Source organism: Palaemon carinicauda, chromosome 8 (genome assembly GCF_036898095.1).
Source record: "Palaemon carinicauda isolate YSFRI2023 chromosome 8, ASM3689809v2, whole genome shotgun sequence".
In the NCBI taxonomy this organism is placed as follows: Eukaryota; Metazoa; Arthropoda; class Malacostraca; order Decapoda; family Palaemonidae; genus Palaemon; species Palaemon carinicauda.
In genome coordinates, this window is record NC_090732.1 from 123784090 (window position 1) to 123793754 (window position 9665).

At 33.5% G+C, this 9665-nt stretch overlaps 1 protein-coding gene across 2 annotated transcripts in view; it reads right to left on the reverse strand.

The window, feature by feature from the left end:
- The window catches only part of LOC137645867 (uncharacterized), a 115748-nt gene extending 106574 nt beyond the window's left edge, over window positions 1-9174 (reverse strand). The window contains exons 1-2 of one of the 2 annotated variants that reach the window (XM_068378865.1): window positions 9077-9170; window positions 7746-8154 (exon numbers count right to left, since the gene is read on the reverse strand). The gene's annotated coding sequence lies outside the window, so the exon portion shown is untranslated. Of the gene's footprint in view, window positions 1-7745 lie in introns of both variants that reach the window. The other variant, XM_068378864.1, reaches the window with a different exon arrangement.
- Window positions 9175-9665: the final 491 nt, after the last annotated feature.

The window sequence follows — 9665 nt, forward strand, 5'->3', positions numbered from 1 at the left end:
TAGCCAATAGCCACACACCTCATTACACAAAGTTTCCGAAGTCTCTACCCATCTCCACACATATTAATTATTGGTAATTATGATAATTTAATAGTGACCCACGCACATGGCATGCACAGCACATCCATGTACCCCTTTCCAGAACAGAGGCGCAATGAGATAATGTATATCTATAAGTGTAGGGAACAACATCAGAGCAAATTCATTTGAGCAAAGTTATATAAATCATAGGTACTTAGGATACTTTAACAGTCACCCACGTGGATAGTGTAAGCAGCACATCCACGTACCGCTTGCCAAAACAGAGGAGCAATGATATCATTTTCATTTTCGAGCAAAACTGACCCTGGCGGAGCAAAGATTATTTGAGGAACATTAAATAAAAGAAATATGGTGGTGGAATCAAGAGGTTCAAACAGCTGTAAGGGAAAACAGTATAGCTATGAAACGAAAGCTCAGCGGACCTGAAGTCAAGATCAAACAAGTACCATTTCTAGAAAAAAATATCGAATATACAAAGGCTTATGAGTAAAATCGATACACAAGTAATAACTGTTCGTTTGGTTTGTTTTAGAAATTAAAAACTTGAAATCCTAGAATAGTACGGTATAAATAAATTTGGGTTCAGTCGCCTATCTGCAGCCTAGTACACATCCGCTGGGTCAGTGAAACGAAGGTCTCAAGCAGTGACTACTAATCTGCTGTACTTCCCCAACATCCTTTGAATATATAAACTTCTTTCGAACTTGTACAGTACACATTTAAAGGAAAGCTCGTGTAGACTACAGAAACAAACACACACAATATATAAAGTATGCCCACACAAAAAAAAAACACACATGTATACAGTATATATATATATATATATATATGTGTGTGTGTGTGTGTGTGTGTGTGTGTATGTGTGTGTGCGTGTGTATGTGTGCGTGCGTATTATAATGTATACAGTACATGTACATATGTATATAATCGCACACCAAATATATCCTACGGATTAAATCATTCAATGGTTTTGTTGTCATCAAGCCAAACACAAGGAATCGCTGAAGTGAAATCGCCAGTATTCAAACGTATCTCTGTTCCCATAACTGTTTCAAGATGAGTTCCGAGTTCCGTGTTAGAGTAGGTGTTTACCTCTAAGTGTTTGAATAGTTATAAAGTTCTCATGATTTCCTTTCATATCATAAAAGGCTTCTGTTTGAATGACGTTCATAAGTAGCAAAGAATATTTAATGGTTACTAACATTCATGTAAAACATTTAGTAACACAATAGGGATAGAATTACCCCTGCACTAATGAAATTACACTGGCTGTCGGTAAAGGCGAAAATTGAATACAAGCTACTCTTACTAACGTTCAAGATACTGAACCAAAATATCTAAAAGAATGCCTGAACAAACTAGAACTAGAAACAAATGTTACCATAAGACACATGAGTGACAAACATAGACTATCTGAACCAAGAACAAATAGTAAATTTGGTGAAAGGGCTTTCAGCTACTGTGCGCCTAGACATTATAATAAACTGCCAACTGAAATGAATGACCTAAAGGGAGCAATTGAATTTAAGAATTAACCAAAGACATTACTTTTCACAAGATCATATGATTTGGAAGATGCTACAATCAAGAAATTGTATAAGTTATAATAAAAATGTTTCGTTAGATGATTGATATGGACCCGCCCGAGAAGTAGTTCACTCGACTTCAGTGGAGGGTTGGATTTAAACCCAAAACAAGTAAACAAGTAAATTACTGCTTATATGTAATATAGGTAACGAATGTGCAATACAATCTTTATAATATCACCCATCAAACGCAATACAAACTGTAATTAGCAACACGATTACAGTATTACCAGGACACGATATTGCTTTCTCTCAAACTTTGAAGACTCCAGACTCCAACTTCAAGAACATATTCTTGAGAGTAAACATAACAATGACTATGTTTATTCTACAACCCCGTTCTACATTGAACAGTTCAATGTAAAGTTCCAATAATAACGTACATGATTTGTTTTTCATGCAATGGGCAAAACATAAATACCAATATTCAGTTGACCAAACTGAATTATCATTACTGAAAATATACAAGCAATCGGATGGAACAAAGCTAGAAAAAAAATAATTTCCAAAACAGCTTCTCAGAACAGATTACCCACATAACTTAATAAGAGAAAACAGAATGAATATGAAACAAAAACACGTGTATATATACATATATATACATACATTTTTTTTTCGGAAATGATAACTTACAAAAAAGTAAGTTGACCCTTTTAAGTTTTAAAGGTTCTTAATGCCTTTTTGAAGCCTGAAATTTCCTTCAAGGTTTATTCTAGGAGTATACTTTGTCTCTTACGCCAAATAGCTACGTTTTTGCAGCAAGTTTTAGCAGTTTTTACCATTATTCTAAATCCTCCCTCTTTATCCGAGCTTACAACAGGCTCCCTATATACTAACTCTAAAGACAGAATTCAATATCTAAGGCTGAAAGCAATAGATAGGCACCCTCACGAAGTAGATTAAGAGTTCTCAGTCTCATAAATACAGTGTCTATTTTCTCCAACTGATGAATAGAATCTATAGAATATTTCATCCTCTTCCATGTCATAAATACTTATCATTACATGAGGGATTAAGATAGATAAAGTAACGTATTGTGTCTTCATTATATCATGGGCTTAACTTTCGATCAACAACCCCCAAACGTAATTATTCCAAGTGTATATCAAGTGTATATAGGCTACCGTAGTATGAAAAGTAATGAGCCAAGTACACTACCCTGAGGAACACCAATAACTCTTTGAGATCTAATACTTAAAAATTCAAAAATAATGCTAAGAAAAGACCTACCCACTTCGAATCATTAGGTACCATCTTAAAGAAATCTCTTCCTCTCTTTTCCTCTTCATATTATAGAGGATGCACTAGCAATATTTTCTCCTATTATATTCTTATAATGTCACTGTTTTCTTCCATTTCCATCGCTTACTTTTGATCACTCAACTATTCCTTTTCTTGTCAATAACCTATCATAAAGAACTTAATAACATGCAGAAACACAGGACGAAACATGATTTGTAGAGAAGTTGATAAGAACACGCTGAATAAATCTCTCGATCTTCTTTGTTCAAAACGTTTTAATTATAAATTATATGAAGCCAGTTACAAAAATATTACAGCAGAAGGGGGACGCTGATAAAAACCAGAAACGTATGTTCAGGTTATGATTATAAAGGACAAAAGACTAACGACTTGTGACTAAGAAAATAAGTATTCTACAATTTTAAAATATTCATATTCTTAAGTGAAAGAGTATTCAACAAAAGATGAGGAGGGAATAAAGTCCGACGTATATTAATTATCTCTCTCTCTCTCTCTCTCTCTCTCTCTCTCTCTCTCTCTCTCTTAAAATATTCATATTTTTAAGTGAAAGTATTCAACAATAGATGGGGAGGGAATAAAGTCTGACGTATAATAATTATCTCTCTCTCTCTCTCTCTCTCTCTCTCTCTCTCTTTCTCTCTCTCTCTCTCTCTCTCTCTCTCTCTCTCTCTCTTTTAAAATATTCATATTTTTAAGTGAAAGTGTATTCAACAATAGATGGGGAGGGAATAAAGTCTGACGCATAATAATTATCTCTCTCTCTCTCTCTCTCTCTCTCTCTCTCTCTCTCTCTTTTAAAATATTCATATTTTTAAGTGAAAGTGTATTCAACAATAGATGGGGAGGGAATAAAGTCTGACGTATAATAATTATCTCTCTCTCTCTCTCTCTCTCTCTCTCTCTCTCTCTCTCTCTCTCTCTTGAATGAATGAAATATAGGAGTTTGCAACATAACAACCAAAATGCAAGACAAATATTTCAAAATACGAGGAAGACCTCATAGTAAGTTCAATAAAACATACACCTCGGCGCTGTAATCAACCCCATGCTTTGTATAAACTAATTAGAAAAAAATCGAAGTGTGATTATATACATAAAGATGAAGAATATAATTAGAATTTCTATTATTCAATATTAATAAACATTTATATGAAACAAGATTAAATGCCACTGAATTGCAAAGCAATATCCATATACTATGCAATACCAGTTACACCAATTAAAAATACCAATTAAAAGCGAAATAAGCGACATGACGTCAGCAATTGCACAAATTTTACGTCATGTATTTTTCACTCAAAGGTTAAACTATAGAAAAAAATAATAAAAATTAATATATTGCTGTACAGAAATAAAATTAATCTCATCCTGATATTTATACTGTAGTGTTGCCAGCCGTAAGGACTTTTCAAGTTGTTTATGAAAATACTCTATAAGATAAACATCTTAAGGGTGTATTGTGTATCCATTCTAAAGAAATGCCATCCAAAATAAATAAAATAAAAAAAAAACTAAATATATTTAGTCCATATAAAATGAACATATATACATTATTATTATACCAGTATGTGTGTATATATAAAATCACTATTATTCATATTTATATCTTTAAAGGATCTGGCACCAGAGAGAGTTAAACTTTCCACTTCTCATCAAATTATTATTATTATTATTATTATTGTTATTATTATTATTATTATTATTATTATTATTATTATTATTATTATTATTAACCACGGCACAAACCGAGTTGGAAAAGCATAATGCTACACGCCTAAGGGCTCCAACAGAGAAAAATATCCCAGTGAGGAAAGCAAAAAAAAAAAAAAAAAAATAAATAAAGAAAATAAAATAAATAAACTACGTGAGAAGTAATGACTAATATAAATTATTTCAACGTCAGTAACGTTAAAATAGATCTTCCATATATAAATTATGAAGAGGGACTGAGGTTGTATGCCACATTCCTCTCCTGACCCCATTTGACCTTCGCGCTATTTTACAGGTAGATTACGTGGTGAACTACAGGCCTTGCAAATGTCCACGCACGAGAACAAAATAATAAGTGGTAGAAAATTGGAAAAAGCATTATTCAAGCAATACATAGAGTTTTTTTTTAATAGTTAGTGCCCTGGGGAATATTGTCTTTCCATTATTACTACTAGCACAAGGGGAGCGAGTTGAAAAAAGTATATGCGAGATCCTCAACGCTCCTGGTTACCTTGGTAACCTCTTCACGATTCCGAAACGTCAGAGTAAATGTTATACAATTTTTGTAAGAATTACTTCACCTTCTATTCACTGTGAAGTTCAAGAGTTTAGTTATTCATATCTCCTTGGCCAATGTTGGCTGTTAAAAAAAAAGAAAAAAAAATAGTTATTCATATCTCCTTGGACAATGTTGGCTAAAAAAAAAAAAAAAAAAAAAAAAAGCTCGTTCTCCTACAGACTTCTCAACCATAAAGACTAAACCATCTAAATTTACATATAATTCAAAGGCCTAGTCTTTTATATTCTGTTACAAAGATTAATTTACTCGAACAGACGTATTAATACTTTTCTTCCCTATCATACGATTACTTTGGCAAGCAATGACTACAGCTGGGAGCGTTTAACTTGTACTAATATTACACAAATTTGATTGCATAAATAAAGTAATTACCGCCTTCAATAACGTCAAGCACATTACGAGAACACAGTGGCATAAACAGTAAGAGAATGTTGACAATAAATGATCAGAAGCAAGGAATAATATGAGAGATTGTAATTCCCAAACTAAATATCGCCGTATGAAAACACGCGAGTCTAAGAGAAATCTCTCTTATATAATAATGAGCAAGTGTCTAGTTTTATATATATATATATATATATATATCCTGTTACGCTGAGCAGCATTACCATTCCATGGGTACGGGAGAGAGTAGTCATACCTCCATCCACCGCACCAAATTTGCCTTTTGGCAAACTATTTTCTTGTAAGTACTGTTACTGTAATCTTTTCAATTTTTTTTAGATACTGTACATATTGCAGTGAAAATAATTATATGTTTATAAGTACAGTACGCATTATGAAGTACATACCATACTTTTGTAATTACAGGAGTACTGTATGTACATACATGATTAGTACATACTATACTTTTTGTATTTTTGAAGTAACATTAATTTCACTATTGAATGTATTTTTCTTCACTGCAATAATTGTAAATACATGTACATAATGTGTACTGTACACTTCTGTACAATACAGTAGAGTAGTGATTTTAATATATATACTGTATATGTAAGAGACGACGCCTCAAGAGTTTCCGCACAACATGATACTGTGTAGAATTTCATACGAAAATTGTTAGTGGGGTTTATACAATGTTTTCCTAACTTTTACTTTTATTTTCATTGTTAGTGTAGTATGTACGTACTATATTACAGTGATGTACAGAATTGTTTAATGTTCTATTAACTACTGTACAGTACTGCAATAGTGTACAGCAAGTAAATAGGAAAAAAAAACATGCACGATGTGTAATGTAGGCTTCCGTGTGCTGACTCAAATAAATGGTGCAAGTTGACCTGTGGAAAACAATGAACAGTTATGAGTGTTACCTTAGCTAATCAAGCTGTAGCCTACTGTAGTAATAATAATGTACATATATTAGAGTAATATACACTACAGTATCAGCGAGAGTTACAGTATATTAGACAGAACAGTGTTTTGGTGTTAAAGTACATCATTTACGTATAAGTGTGTACGCGTGCTGTACACCTACCGAAATGTGTTCATAATACAATACTCATACTTTACTGTGATAGAAACTAAATAAAAACAATAATAGGCAGCGCAGCGGGTTACTTAGTGTGTTAGTTGACTGCAAGTAGACAATGGGAAGTGAATTGTTATATTAAGAGTTAACCCGCCCTAGGGCAGCAATTATTTGCGGACATTCATTTTTAGCGCTTCTCTCTGTTACCTAACCTAGGTGCATCAGAGGTCTGACTGCATATATACACACACACACACACACACACACATATATATATATATATATATATACAGTGGTAGCTGGTCCATAAGGGCTGGTGGGTTGTAAACCTCTACCAGACAGATGAGTGATCAATTCATATAATTTATTTTATACAAATGAATAATATTAAGCAGTACTTTCAGCATCCTTCATCTTATTTCTATAATTTTCTAATATAAAATACTGGCAGATTTGATAAATTAATCACAGAATTAAACAGTTTACAGAATTGGCATATGGCCAACCTGGATGGGGGCAGACAGCTGGGATGTAGTAAAGCTAGGGTCAGTTTAGCCTTTGCATCAGTTGAGAACTTACGCTGTGCTCAACGGCCTTGGCTCGGCACCCTAGAAATAGCGTGTCGTCCGCTCACTGCGTTATCTGGATAAAAAGTGCATTACCACCATGATTTTTTTTCATCCAGTTAATACTTTCCAGAATTTGAAGTCAATTTATAATTTTGTGAAATAGATCTAAATCTATGCAACTTTCTCAATGAAAAAAACTTATGATTCGAAGATGACAAACACAGAATCACACCTTAATCATATCAAAAATGCCCATTATATGTTGATACTTGAATAGTTCCATTTTCAAAATATTTGGAAAGTTAGAGGAAAAACCCCAAAACACTATATATACATATATACATACATATATAGATACATAGATAGATAGATAGATATATACATACAGTACTGTACATAAAATGGCCACACGACTTCTTTACACACCGAGATGATTTATGCACGAAGAAATGCAAGTGGAACTTTGCCGACCTGTAAGACAATTAATAAATTTCATTGAGGCATAATAATGGCTGTGAGCTTACCTAAGTTAATTAGTATTTGTTATCAGCAAATTTCTTCTCTAGCTGTTTCAAGGCACCTGGAAACACTTTTGATAAGGTTTTTGGAGATCTCCAGTTCGATGCCGTTTTTAGGCAGCGATGATAGTTGTCTTGAGCTTTTCGATAGTGGCACAATCAACGTTCTGCAAGCGTTGTTTTACAATTGACCAACTTTTCAAGTGGACTAGAGTCAGCATGGGGCCAGTCACTTAAAAATTCTATACTACAACCTTGCAGCCAGTGTTTGATTAGGGGGGTCGTGTGACACCGTATGCTGTCTAGCTGAAGGTTAGAGGTGTCAATTTTACCCTAAGTATCCACTGTTTGATATTAGTAGTATAATGAGGTTACTCATATTTGTCCTTTGCTTATCACCACGTCTAACACCTTGCTAACACGGGGAAAAAAAAAAAAAGAGACATGTAGGCCTAGGCCGGGTCTAGTAACTTTCTCTACTGACACCATGGTTGAATATGTATAAATGAAGCATAATTAGTCTGTGTCAGATCATTTATTTTCTATACAGTTAAAAATTGAGTTTACATCCTAATCTGTTGAGTAACGGCAGCTAACTGTTTTTAAGGCTAAGTCAATGGCATAACAGTCACTCATATAATATTCAGGAGACTCGGATTGAAGAATTACATCAACTAATAGAAAGTCATCTCATAAATTTCACTTACGCATGACTTTTGAAACAGTTTAATAGATATATAACATGATGCTAAAATCATGAATTGTGTAACACCGTCTAACTTGGATCTAGGTAGTAGGTTGAACAAGGCACCTGCCACCCATTGAGATAAGCTACTATTGCTAGAGTTATTGGGGTCTTTGCCTGGCCAGATAGTCCTACAGATGATCCCTCTCTGGGGTTCATTTATCCTTTGCCAACACATACACTGAATAGTCAAGCCTATTCTTTATACATTCTCCTCATTTCTCATACACCTGACATCACCCAGATAACAGGAAAATTCTTCACTCAATTGTTCAGTGGCTTCTTTCCTCTTGGAAAGAGTAGAAGAGACTCTTTTCACTATGGTATTCATGCTATTAGTTTCTTTATTTGATTTCCTCACTGGGCTATGTTCCTGTTGGAGTCCTTGAGTTTAAAGCATCCTACTTTTCCAATTAGCTTTGCAGCTTAGCAAATAATAAGAATAATAACAACAGTATTAATCTAAGCATGTTATATGGCCACACTAGCCTAACCTGTTTCGGTAGCGGGGACCCCAGGCCCGTAAATATTTTTTTCACAGGTGATATATCCCTCGGCAAAATATTCCACAAATAATGGTTTCTGTTCATACACATGGTTATTTTGAGTCAGGAATTTCCATTTTCAGTGACATTCCAAGAGCAGTTCAAAATTGTGAATGGATATTTCACGAAAGACACGAAAAACAACTGTCAACAAAGATTTCCTTTGTGCTACTAACTAGTATTGAAACCAGAGTATTTTTTTTGTTTTGTTTATTTTCATAAAACCAGAGTATTTTTTTTTTTTCATTTTCACAAAACCAGAGTATTTCTTTTTTGTTTATTTTCATGAAACCAGTGGAGTATTTATTGTTTATTTTCATAAAACCAGAGTATTTTTTTTTTTTCATTTTCACAAAACCAGAGTATTTCTTTTTTGTTTATTTTCATGAAACCAGTGGAGTATTTATTGTTTATTTTCATAAGACCAGAGTATTTTTTTTTTTTTCATTTTCATAGTTAAAGTACCGTGAAACATTCATAGATTTGGTGGCAATTGTGATGCATATTTTTTCGTCTTCATGAAATATCCAAGGAAAGCAGTAAGATATCACTGACGTTTATAATTGTAGCTCCTATAATGCATTCGGAAAATAAAGGCTCATCAAATCACGAAGATCTGCCTTGTACAGTTTGTAG